Genomic DNA, 12,571 nt, shown 5'->3' on the forward strand with positions numbered 1-12,571 from the left:
TGCGGGGACACCTCCCCTACAACGCCACACTCTCGGATAAGCCCGAGAGATGTAAAAAACAGTGTGGCGGACCGTCCAGTGAGGTCAGAGGTCAGAAAAGTGCAGTTTTCAGACAACGGTGGACACTGGACCGGCGCCGGCGGACACTGCCGACACTTCTGACATACGCACGCGTGCGGGGACACCTCCCCTACAACGCCACACTCTCGGATAAGCCCGAGAGGTGTAAAGAAAAGTGTGGCGGACCGTCCAGTGAGGTCAGAGGTCAGAAAAGTGCAGTTTTCAGACAACGGTGGACACTGGACCGGCGCCGGCGGACACTGCCGACACTTCTGACATACGCACGCGTGCGGGGACACCTCCCCTACAACGCCAGACTCTCGGATAAGCCCGAGAGGTGTAAAGAAAAGTGTGGCGGACCGTCCAGTGAGGTCAGAGGTCAGAAAAGTGCAGTTTTCAGACAACGGTGGACACTGGACCGGCGCCGGCGGACACTGCCGACACTTTTGACATACGCACGCGTGCGGGGACACCTCCCCTACAACGCCACACTCTCGGATAAGCCAGAGAGATGTAAAAAAAAGTGTGGCGGACCGTCCAGTGAGGTCAGAGGTCAGAAAAGTGCAGTTTTCAGACAACGGTGGACACTGGACCGGCGCCGGCGGACACTGCCGACACTTCTGACATACGCACGCGTGCGGGGACACCTCCCCTACAACGCCACACTCTCGGATAAGCCCGAGAGATGTAAAATAAAGTGTGGCGGACCGTCCAGTGAGGTCAGAGGTCAGAAAAGTGCAGTTTTCAGACAACGGTGGACACTGGACCAGCGCCGGCGGACACTGCCGACACTTCTGACATACGCACGCGTGCGGGGACACCTCCCCTACAACGCCAGACTCTCGGATAAGCCCGAGAGGTGTAAAGAAAAGTGTGGCGGACCGTCCAGTGAGGTCAGAGGTCAGAAAAGTGCAGTTTTCAGACAACGGTGGACACTGGACCGGCGCCGGCGGACACTGCCGACACTTCTGACATACGCACGCGTGCGGGGACACCTCCCCTACAACGCCACACTCTCGGATAAGCCAGAGAGATGTAAAAAAAAGTGTGGCGGACCGTCCAGTGAGGTCAGAGGTCAGAAAAGTGCAGTTTTCAGACAACGGTGGACACTGGACCGGCGCCGGCGGACACTGCCGACACTTCTGACATACGCACGCGTGCGGGGACACCTCCCCTACAACGCCACACTCTCGGATAAGCCCGAGAGGTGTAAAGAAAAGTGTGGCGGACCGTCCAGTGAGGTCAGAGGTCAGAAAAGTGCAGTTTTCAGACAACGGTGGACACTGGACCGGCGCCGGCGGACACTGCCGACACTTCTGACATACGCACGCGTGCGGGGACACCTCCCCTACAACGCCACACTCTCGGATAAGCCCGAGAGATGTAAAAAACAGTGTGGCGGACCGTCCAGTGAGGTCAGAGGTCAGAAAAGTGCAGTTTTCAGACAACGGTGGACACTGGACCGGCGCCGGCGGACACTGCCGACACTTCTGACATACGCACGCGTGCGGGGACACCTCCCCTACAACGCCACACTCTCGGATAAGCCCGAGAGGTGTAAAGAAAAGTGTGGCGGACCGTCCAGTGAGGTCAGAGGTCAGAAAAGTGCAGTTTACAGACAACGGTGGACACTGGACCGGCGCCGGCGGACACTGCCGACACTTCTGACATACGCACGCGTGCGGGGACACCTCCCCTACAACGCCAAACTCTCGGATAAGCCCGAGAGGTGTAAAGAAAAGTGTGGCGGACCGTCCAGTGAGGTCAGAGGTCAGAAAAGTGCAGTTTTCAGACAACGGTGGACACTGGACCGGCGCCGGCGGACACTGCCGACACTTCTGACATACGCACGCGTGCGGGGACACCTCCCCTACAACGCCACACCCTCGGATAAGCCAGAGAGATGTAAAAAAAGAGTGTGGCGGACCGTCCAGTGAGGTCAGAGGTCAGAAAAGTGCAGTTTTCAGACAACGGTGGACACTGGACCGGCGCCGGCGGACACTGCCGACACTTCTGACATACGCACGCGTGCGGGGACACCTCCCCTACAACGCCAAACTCTCGGATAAGCCCGAGAGATGTAAAAAAAAGTGTGGCGGACCGTCCAGTGAGGTCAGAGGTCAGAAAAGTGCAGTTTTCAGACAACGGTGGACACTGGACCGGCGCCGGCGGACACTGCCGACACTTCTGACATACGCACGCGTGCGGGGACACCTCCCCTACAACGCCACACTCTCGGATAAGCCCGAGAGATGTAAAAAAAAGTGTGGCGGACCGTCCAGTGAGGTCAGAGGTCAGAAAAGTGCAGTTTTCAGACAACGGTGGACACTGGACCAGCGCCGGCGGACACTGCCGACACTTCTGACATACGCACGCGTGCGGGGACACCTCCCCTACAACGCCAGACTCTCGGATAAGCCCGAGAGGTGTAAAGAAAAGTGTGGCGGACCGTCCAGTGAGGTCAGAGGTCAGAAAAGTGCAGTTTTCAGACAACGGTGGACACTGGACCGGCGCCGGCGGACACTGCCGACACTTCTGACATACGCACGCGTGCGGGGACACCTCCCCTACAACGCCACACTCTCGGATAAGCCAGAGAGATGTAAAAAAAAGTGTGGCGGACCGTCCAGTGAGGTCAGAGGTCAGAAAAGTGCAGTTTTCAGACAACGGTGGACACTGGACCGGCGCCGGCGGACACTGCCGACACTTCTGACATACGCACGCGTGCGGGGACACCTCCCCTACAACGCCACACTCTCGGATAAGCCCGAGAGATGTAAAAAAAAGTGTGGCGGACCGTCCAGTGAGGTCAGAGGTCAGAAAAGTGCAGTTTTCAGACAACGGTGGACACTGGACCGGCGCCGGCGGACACTGCCGACACTTCTGACATACGCACGCGTGCGGGGACACCTCCCCTACAACGCCACACTCTCGGATAAGCCCGAGAGATGTAAAAAACAGTGTGGCGGACCGTCCAGTGAGGTCAGAGGTCAGAAAAGTGCAGTTTTCAGACAACGGTGGACACTGGACCGGCGCCGGCGGACACTGCCGACACTTCTGACATACGCACGCGTGCGGGGACACCTCCCCTACAACGCCACACTCTCGGATAAGCCCGAGAGGTGTAAAGAAAAGTGTGGCGGACCGTCCAGTGAGGTCAGAGGTCAGAAAAGTGCAGTTTTCAGACAACGGTGGACACTGGACCGGCGCCGGCGGACACTGCCGACACTTCTGACATACGCACGCGTGCGGGGACACCTCCCCTACAACGCCAGACTCTCGGATAAGCCCGAGAGGTGTAAAGAAAAGTGTGGCGGACCGTCCAGTGAGGTCAGAGGTCAGAAAAGTGCAGTTTTCAGACAACGGTGGACACTGGACCGGCGCCGGCGGACACTGCCGACACTTTTGACATACGCACGCGTGCGGGGACACCTCCCCTACAACGCCACACTCTCGGATAAGCCAGAGAGATGTAAAAAAAAGTGTGGCGGACCGTCCAGTGAGGTCAGAGGTCAGAAAAGTGCAGTTTTCAGACAACGGTGGACACTGGACCGGCGCCGGCGGACACTGCCGACACTTCTGACATACGCACGCGTGCGGGGACACCTCCCCTACAACGCCACACTCTCGGATAAGCCCGAGAGATGTAAAAAAAAGTGTGGCGGACCATCCAGTGAGGTCAGAGGTCAGAAAAGTGCAGTTTTCAGACAACGGTGGACACTGGACCAGCGCCGGCGGACACTGCCGACACTTCTGACATACGCACGCGTGCGGGGACACCTCCCCTACAACGCCAGACTCTCGGATAAGCCCGAGAGGTGTAAAGAAAAGTGTGGCGGACCGTCCAGTGAGGTCAGAGGTCAGAAAAGTGCAGTTTTCAGACAACGGTGGACACTGGACCGGCGCCGGCGGACACTGCCGACACTTCTGACATACGCACGCGTGCGGGGACACCTCCCCTACAACGCCACACTCTCGGATAAGCCCGAGAGGTGTAAAGAAAAGTGTGGCGGACCGTCCAGTGAGGTCAGAGGTCAGAAAAGTGCAGTTTTCAGACAACGGTGGACACTGGACCGGCGCCGGCGGACACTGCCGACACTTCTGACATACGCAAACGTGCGGGGACACCTCCCCTACAACGCCACACTCTCGGATAAGCCCGAGAGATGTAAAAAACAGTGTGGCGGACCGTCCAGTGAGGTCAGAGGTCAGAAAAGTGCAGTTTTCAGACAACGGTGGACACTGGACCGGCGCCGGCGGACACTGCCGACACTTCTGACATACGCACGCGTGCGGGGACACCTCCCCTACAACGCCACACTCTCGGATAAGCCAGAGAGATGTAAAAAAAAGTGTGGCGGACCGTCCAGTGAGGTCAGAGGTCAGAAAAGTGCAGTTTTCAGACAACGGTGGACACTGGACCGGCGCCGGCGGACACTGCCGACACTTCTGACATACGCACGCGTGCGGGGACACCTCCCCTACAACGCCAGACTCTCGGATAAGCCCGAGAGGTGTAAAGAAAAGTGTGGCGGACCGTCCAGTGAGGTCAGAGGTCAGAAAAGTGCAGTTTTCAGACAACGGTGGACACTGGACCGGCGCCGGCGGACACTGCCGACACTTCTGACATACGCACGCGTGCGGGGACACCTCCCCTACAACGCCACACTCTCGGATAAGCCCGAGAGATGTAAAAAACAGTGTGGCGGACCGTCCAGTGAGGTCAGAGGTCAGAAAAGTGCAGTTTTCAGACAACGGTGGACACTGGACCGGCGCCGGCGGACACTGCCGACACTTCTGACATACGCACGCGTGCGGGGACACCTCCCCTACAACGCCACACTCTCGGATAAGCCCGAGAGGTGTAAAGAAAAGTGTGGCGGACCGTCCAGTGAGGTCAGAAAAGTGCAGTTTTCAGACAACGGTGGACACTGGACCGGCGCCGGCGGACACTGCCGACACTTCTGACATACGCACGCGTGCGGGGACACCTCCCCTACAACGCCAGACTCTCGGATAAGCCCGAGAGGTGTAAAGAAAAGTGTGGCGGACCGTCCAGTGAGGTCAGAGGTCAGAAAAGTGCAGTTTTCAGACAACGGTGGACACTGGACCGGCGCCGGCGGACACTGCCGACACTTCTGACATACGCACGCGTGCGGGGACACCTCCCCTACAACGCCACACTCTCGGATAAGCCAGAGAGATGTAAAAAAAAGTGTGGCGGACCGTCCAGTGAGGTCAGAGGTCAGAAAAGTGCAGTTTTCAGACAACGGTGGACACTGGACCGGCGCCGGCGGACACTGCCGACACTTCTGACATACGCACGCGTGCGGGGACACCTCCCCTACAACGCCACACTCTCGGATAAGCCCGAGAGATGTAAAAAAAAGTGTGGCGGACCGTCCAGTGAGGTCAGAGGTCAGAAAAGTGCAGTTTTCAGACAACGGTTGACACTGGACCAGCGCCGGCGGACACTGCCGACACTTCTGACATACGCACGCGTGCGGGGACACCTCCCCTACAACGCCAGACTCTCGGATAAGCCCGAGAGGTGTAAAGAAAAGTGTGGCGGACCGTCCAGTGAGGTCAGAGGTCAGAAAAGTGCAGTTTTCAGACAACGGTGGACACTGGACCGGCGCCGGCGGACACTGCCGACACTTCCGACATACGCACGCGTGCGGGGACACCTCCCCTACAACGCCACACTCTCGGATAAGCCCGAGAGATGTAAAAAAAAGTGTGGCGGACCGTCCAGTGAGGTCAGAGGTCAGAAAAGTGCAGTTTTCAGACAACGGTGGACACTGGACCGGCGCCGGCGGACACTGCCGACACTTCTGACATACGCACGCGTGCGGGGACACCTCCCCTACAACGCCACACTCTCGGATAAGCCCGAGAGATGTAAAAAACAGTGTGGCGGACCGTCCAGTGAGGTCAGAGGTCAGAAAAGTGCAGTTTTCAGACAACGGTGGACACTGGACCGGCGCCGGCGGACACTGCCGACACTTCTGACATACGCACGCGTGCGGGGACACCTCCCCTACAACGCCACACTCTCGGATAAGCCCGAGAGGTGTAAAGAAAAGTGTGGCGGACCGTCCAGTGAGGTCAGAAAAGTGCAGTTTTCAGACAACGGTGGACACTGGACCGGCGCCGGCGGACACTGCCGACACTTCTGACATACGCACGCGTGCGGGGACACCTCCCCTACAACGCCAGACTCTCGGATAAGCCCGAGAGGTGTAAAGAAAAGTGTGGCGGACCGTCCAGTGAGGTCAGAGGTCAGAAAAGTGCAGTTTTCAGACAACGGTGGACACTGGACCGGCGCCGGCGGACACTGCCGACACTTCTGACATACGCACGCGTGCGGGGACACCTCCCCTACAACGCCACACTCTCGGATAAGCCAGAGAGATGTAAAAAAAAGTGTGGCGGACCGTCCAGTGAGGTCAGAGGTCAGAAAAGTGCAGTTTTCAGACAACGGTGGACACTGGACCGGCGCCGGCGGACACTGCCGACACTTCTGACATACGCACGCGTGCGGGGACACCTCCCCTACAACGCCACACTCTCGGATAAGCACGAGAGATGTAAAAAAAAGTGTGGCGGACCGTCCAGTGAGGTCAGAGGTCAGAAAAGTGCAGTTTTCAGACAACGGTTGACACTGGACCAGCGCCGGCGGACACTGCCGACACTTCTGACATACGCACGCGTGCGGGGACACCTCCCCTACAACGCCAGACTCTCGGATAAGCCCGAGAGGTGTAAAGAAAAGTGTGGCGGACCGTCCAGTGAGGTCAGAGGTCAGAAAAGTGCAGTTTTCAGACAACGGTGGACACTGGACCGGCGCCGGCGGACACTGCCGACACTTCTGACATACGCACGCGTGCGGGGACACCTCCCCTACAACGCCACACTCTCGGATAAGCCAGAGAGATGTAAAAAAAAGTGTGGCGGACCGTCCAGTGAGGTCAGAGGTCAGAAAAGTGCAGTTTTCAGACAACGGTGGACACTGGACCGGCGCCGGCGGACACTGCCGACACTTCTGACATACGCACGCGTGCGGGGACACCTCCCCTACAACGCCACACTCTCGGTTAAGCCCGAGAGATGTAAAAAAAAGTGTGGCGGACCGTCCAGTGAGGTCAGAGGTCAGAAAAGTGCAGTTTTCAGACAACGGTGGACACTGGACCGGCGCCGGCGGACACTGCCGACACTTCTGACATACGCACGCGTGCGGGGACACCTCCCCTACAACGCCACACTCTCGGATAAGCCCGAGAGATGTAAAAAACAGTGTGGCGGACCGTCCAGTGAGGTCAGAGGTCAGAAAAGTGCAGTTTTCAGACAACGTGTGGACACTGGACCGGCGCCGGCGGACACTGCCGACACTTCTGACATACGCACGGCGTGCGGGGACACCTCCCTACAACGCCACACTCTCGGATAAGCCAGAGAGGTGTAAAGAAAAGTGTGGCGGACCGTCCAGTGAGGTCAGAAAAGTGCAGTTTTCAGACAACGGTGGACACTGGACCGGCGCCGGCGGACACTGCCGACACTTCTGACATACGCACGCGTGCGGGGACACCTCCCCTACAACGCCAGACTCTCGGATAAGCCCGAGAGGTGTAAAGAAAAGTGTGGCGGACCGTCCAGTGAGGTCAGAGGTCAGAAAAGTGCAGTTTTCAGACAACGGTGGACACTGGACCGGCGCCGGCGGACACTGCCGACACTTCTGACATACGCACGCGTGCGGGGACACCTCCCCTACAACGCCACACTCTCGGATAAGCCAGAGAGATGTAAAAAAAAGTGTGGCGGACCGTCCAGTGAGGTCAGAGGTCAGAAAAGTGCAGTTTTCAGACAACGGTGGACACTGGACCGGCGCCGGCGGACACTGCCGACACTTCTGACATACGCACGCGTGCGGGGACACCTCCCCTACAACGCCACACTCTCGGATAAGCCAGAGAGATGTAAAAAAAAGTGTGGCGGACCGTCCAGTGAGGTCAGAGGTCAGAAAAGTGCAGTTTTCAGACAACGGTGGACACTGGACCGGCGCCGGCGGACACTGCCGACACTTCTGACATACGCACGCGTGCGGGGGACACCTCCCCTACAACGCCACACTCTCGGATAAGCCCGAGAGATGTAAAAAAAAGTGTGGCGGACCGTCCAGTGAGGTCAGAGGTCAGAAAAGTGCAGTTTTCAGACAACGGTGGACACTGGACCGGCGCCGGCGGACACTGCCGACACTTCTGACATACGCACGCGTGCGGGGACACCTCCCCTACAACGCCACACTCTCGGATAAGCCAGAGAGGTGTAAAGAAAAGTGTGGCGGACCGTCCAGTGAGGTCAGAGGTCAGAAAAGTGCAGTTTTCAGACAACGGTGGACACTGGACCGGCGCCGGCGGACACTGCCGACACTTCTGACATACGCACGCGTGCGGGGACACCTCCCCTACAACGCCAGACTCTCGGATAAGCCCGAGAGGTGTAAAGAAAAGTGTGGCGGACCGTCCAGTGAGGTCAGAGGTCAGAAAAGTGCAGTTTTCAGACAACGGTGGACACTGGACCGGCGCCGGCGGACACTGCCGACACTTCTGACATACGCACGCGTGCGGGGACACCTCCCCTACAACGCCACACTCTCGGATAAGCCAGAGAGATGTAAAAAAAAGTGTGGCGGACCGTCCAGTGAGGTCAGAGGTCAGAAAAGTGCAGTTTTCAGACAACGGTGGACACTGGACCGGCGCCGGCGGACACTGCCGACACTTCTGACATACGCACGCGTGCGGGGACACCTCCCCTACAACGCCACACTCTCGGATAAGCCAGAGAGATGTAAAAAAAAGTGTGGCGGACCGTCCAGTGAGGTCAGAGGTCAGAAAAGTGCAGTTTTCAGACAACGGTGGACACTGGACCGGCGCCGGCGGACACTGCCGACACTTCTGACATACGCACGGCGTGCGGGGGACACCTCCCCTACAACGCCACACTCTCGGATAAGCCAGAGAGATGTAAAAAAAAGTGTGGCGGACCGTCCAGTGAGGTCAGAGGTCAGAAAAGTGCAGTTTTCAGACAACGGTGGACACTGGACCGGCGCCGGCGGACACTGCCGACACTTCTGACATACGCACCGCGTGCGGGGACACCTCCCCTACAACGCCACACTCTCGGATAAGCCGAGAGATGTAAAAAAAAAGTGTGGCGGACCGTTCCAGTGAGGTCAGAGGTCAGAAAAGTGCAGTTTTCAGACAACGGTGGACACTGGACCGGCGCCGGCGGACACTGCCGACACTTCTGACATACGCACGCGTGCGGGACACCTCCCCTACAACGCACACTCTCGGATAAGCCAGAGAGGTGTAAAGAAAAGTGTGGCGGACCGTCCAGTGAGGTCAGAGGTCAGAAAAGTGCAGTTTTCAGACAACGGTGGACACTGACCGGCGCCGGCGGACACTGCCGACACTTCTGACAATACGCACGCGTGCGGGGACACCTCCCCTACAACGCCAGACTCTCGGATAAGCCCGAGAGGTGTAAAGAAAAGTGTGGCGGACCGTCCAGTGAGGTCAGAGGTCAGAAAAGTGCAGTTTTCAGACAACGGTGGACACTGGACCGGCGCCGGCGGACACTGCCGACACTTCTGACATACGCACGCGTGCGGGGACACCTCCCCTACAACGCCACACTCTCGGATAAGCCAGAGAGATGTAAAAAAAAGTGTGGCGGACCGTCCAGTGAGGTCAGAGGTCAGAAAAGTGCAGTTTTTCAGACAACGGTGACACATGGACCGGCGCCGGCGGACACTGCCGACACTTCTGACATACGCACGCGTGCGGGGACACCTCCCCTACAACGCCACACTCTCGGATAAGCCCGAGAGATGTAAAAAAAAGTGTGGCGGACCGTCCAGTGAGGTCAGAGGTCAGAAAAGTGCAGTTTTCAGACAACGGTGGACACTGACCGGCGCCGGCGGACACTGCCGACACTTCTGACATACGCACGCGTGCGGGGACACCTCCCCTACAACGCCACACTCTCGGATAAGCCCGAGAGATGTAAAAAAAAGTGTGGCGGACCGTCCAGTGAGGTCAGAGGTCAGAAAAGTGCAGTTTTCAGACAACGGTGGACACTGGACCGGCGCCGGCGGACACTGCCGACACTTCTGACATACGCACGCGTGCGGGGGACACCTCCCCTACAACGCCAGACTCTCGGATAAGCCGAGAGGTGTAAAGAAAAGTGTGGCGGACCGTCCAGTGAGGTCAGAGGTCAGAAAAGTGCAGTTTTCAGACAACGGTGGACACTGGACCGGCGCCGGCGGACACTGCCGACACTTCTGCCATACGCACGCGTGCGGGGACACCTCCCCTACAACGCCACACTCTCGGATAAGCCAGAGAGATGTAAAAAAAAGTGTGGCGGACCGTCCAGTGAGGTCAGAGGTCAGAAAAGTGCAGTTTCAGACAACGGTGGACACTGGACCGGCGCCGGCGGACACTGCCGACACTTCTGACATACGCACGCTGTGCGGGGACACCTCCCCTACAACGCCAGACTCTCGGATAAGCCCGAGAGGTGTAAAGAAAAGTGTGGGCGGACCGTCCAGTGAGGTTAGAGGTCAGAAAAGTGCAGTTTTCAGACAACGGTTGGACACTGGACCGGCGCCGGCGGACCTGCCGACACTTCTGACATACGCACGCGTGCGGGACACCTCCCCTACAACGCCACACTCTCGGATAAGCCAGAGAGATGTAAAAAAAAGTAGTGGCGGACCGTCCAGTGAGGTCAGAGGTCAGAAAAGTGCATGTTTTCAGACAACGGTGGACACTGGACCAGGCGCCGGCGGACACTGCCGACACTTCTGACATACGCACGCGTGCGGGGGACACCTCCCCTACAACGCCACACTCTCGGATAAGCCCGAGAGATGTAAAACAAGTGTGGCGGACCGTCCAGTGAGGTCAGAGGTCAGAAAAGTGCAGTTTTCAGGACAACGGTGGACACTGGACCAGCGCCGGCGGACATTGCCGACACTTCTGACATACGCACGCGTGCGGGGACACCTCCCTACAACGCCAGACTCTCGGATAAGCCCGAGAGGTGTAAAGAAAAGTGTGGCGGACGTCCATCAGAGGTCAGAGGTCAGAAAAGTGCAGTTTTCAGACAACGGTGGACACTGGACCGGCGCCGGCGGACACTGCCGACACTTCTGACATACGCACGCAGTGCGGGGACACCTCCCCTACAACGCCACACTCTCGGATAAGCCAGAGAGATGTAAAAAAAGTGTGGCGGACCGTCCAGTGAGGTCAGAGGTCAGAAAAGTGCAGTTTTCAGACACGGTGGACACTGGACCGGCGCCGGCGGACACTGCCGACACTTCTGACATACGCACGCGTGCGGGGACACCTCCCCTACAACGCCACACTCTCGGATAAGCCCGAAGAGATGTAAAAAAAAAGTGTGGCGGACCGTCCAGTGAGGTCAGAGGTCAGAAAAGTGCAGTTTTCAGACAACGGTGGACACTGGACCAGCGCCGGCGGACACTGCCGACCACTTCTGACATAGCACGCGGTGCGGGGACACCTCCCCTACAACGCCAGACTCTCGAATAAGCCGAGAGGTGTAAAGAAAAGTGTGGCGGACCGTCCAGTGAGGTCAGAGGTCAGAAAAGTGCAGTTTTCAGACAACGGTGGACACTGGACGGCGCCGGCGGACACTGCCAACACTTCTGACATACGCACGCGTGCGGGGGACACCTCCCCTACAACGCCACACTCTCGGATAAGCCAGAGAGATGTAAAAAAAAGTGTGGCGGACCGTCCAGTGAGGTCAGAGGTCAGAAAAGTGCAGTTTTCAGACAACGGTGGACACTGGACCAGGCGCCGGCGGACACTGCCGACACTTCTGACATACGCACGCGGCGGGGACACCTCCCCTACAACGCCACACTCTCTGATAAGCCCGAGAGATGTAAAAAAAAGTGTGGCGGACCGTCCAGTGAGGTCAGAGGTCAGAAAAGTGCAGTTTTCAGGACAACGGTGGACACTGGACCGGCGCCGGCGGACACTGCCGACACTTCTGACATACGCACGCGTGCGGGGACACCTCCCCTACAACGCCACACTCTCGGATAAGCCGAGAGATGTAAAAAAAAGTGTGGCGGACCGTCCAGTGAGGTCAGAGGTCAGAAAAAGTGCAGTTTTTCAGACAACGGTGGACACTGGACCAGGCGCGGCGGACACTGCGGACACTTCTGACATACGCACGCGTGCGGGGGACACCTCCCCTACAACGCCACACTCTCGGATAGCCCGAGAGATGTAAAAAACAGTGTGGCGGACCGTCCAGTGAGGTCAGAGGTCAGAAAAAGTGCAGTTTTCAGACAACGGTGGACACTGGACCAGCGCCGGCGGACCACTGCCGACACTTCTGACATACGCACGCGTGCGGGACACTCCCCTACAACGCCAGACTCTCGGATAAGCACGAGAGGTGT

This window comes from Gymnoscopelus braueri (genome assembly GCF_963280865.1).
Source record: "Gymnoscopelus braueri genome assembly, chromosome: 2".
NCBI classification, from domain to species: Eukaryota; Metazoa; Chordata; class Actinopteri; order Myctophiformes; family Myctophidae; genus Gymnoscopelus; species Gymnoscopelus braueri.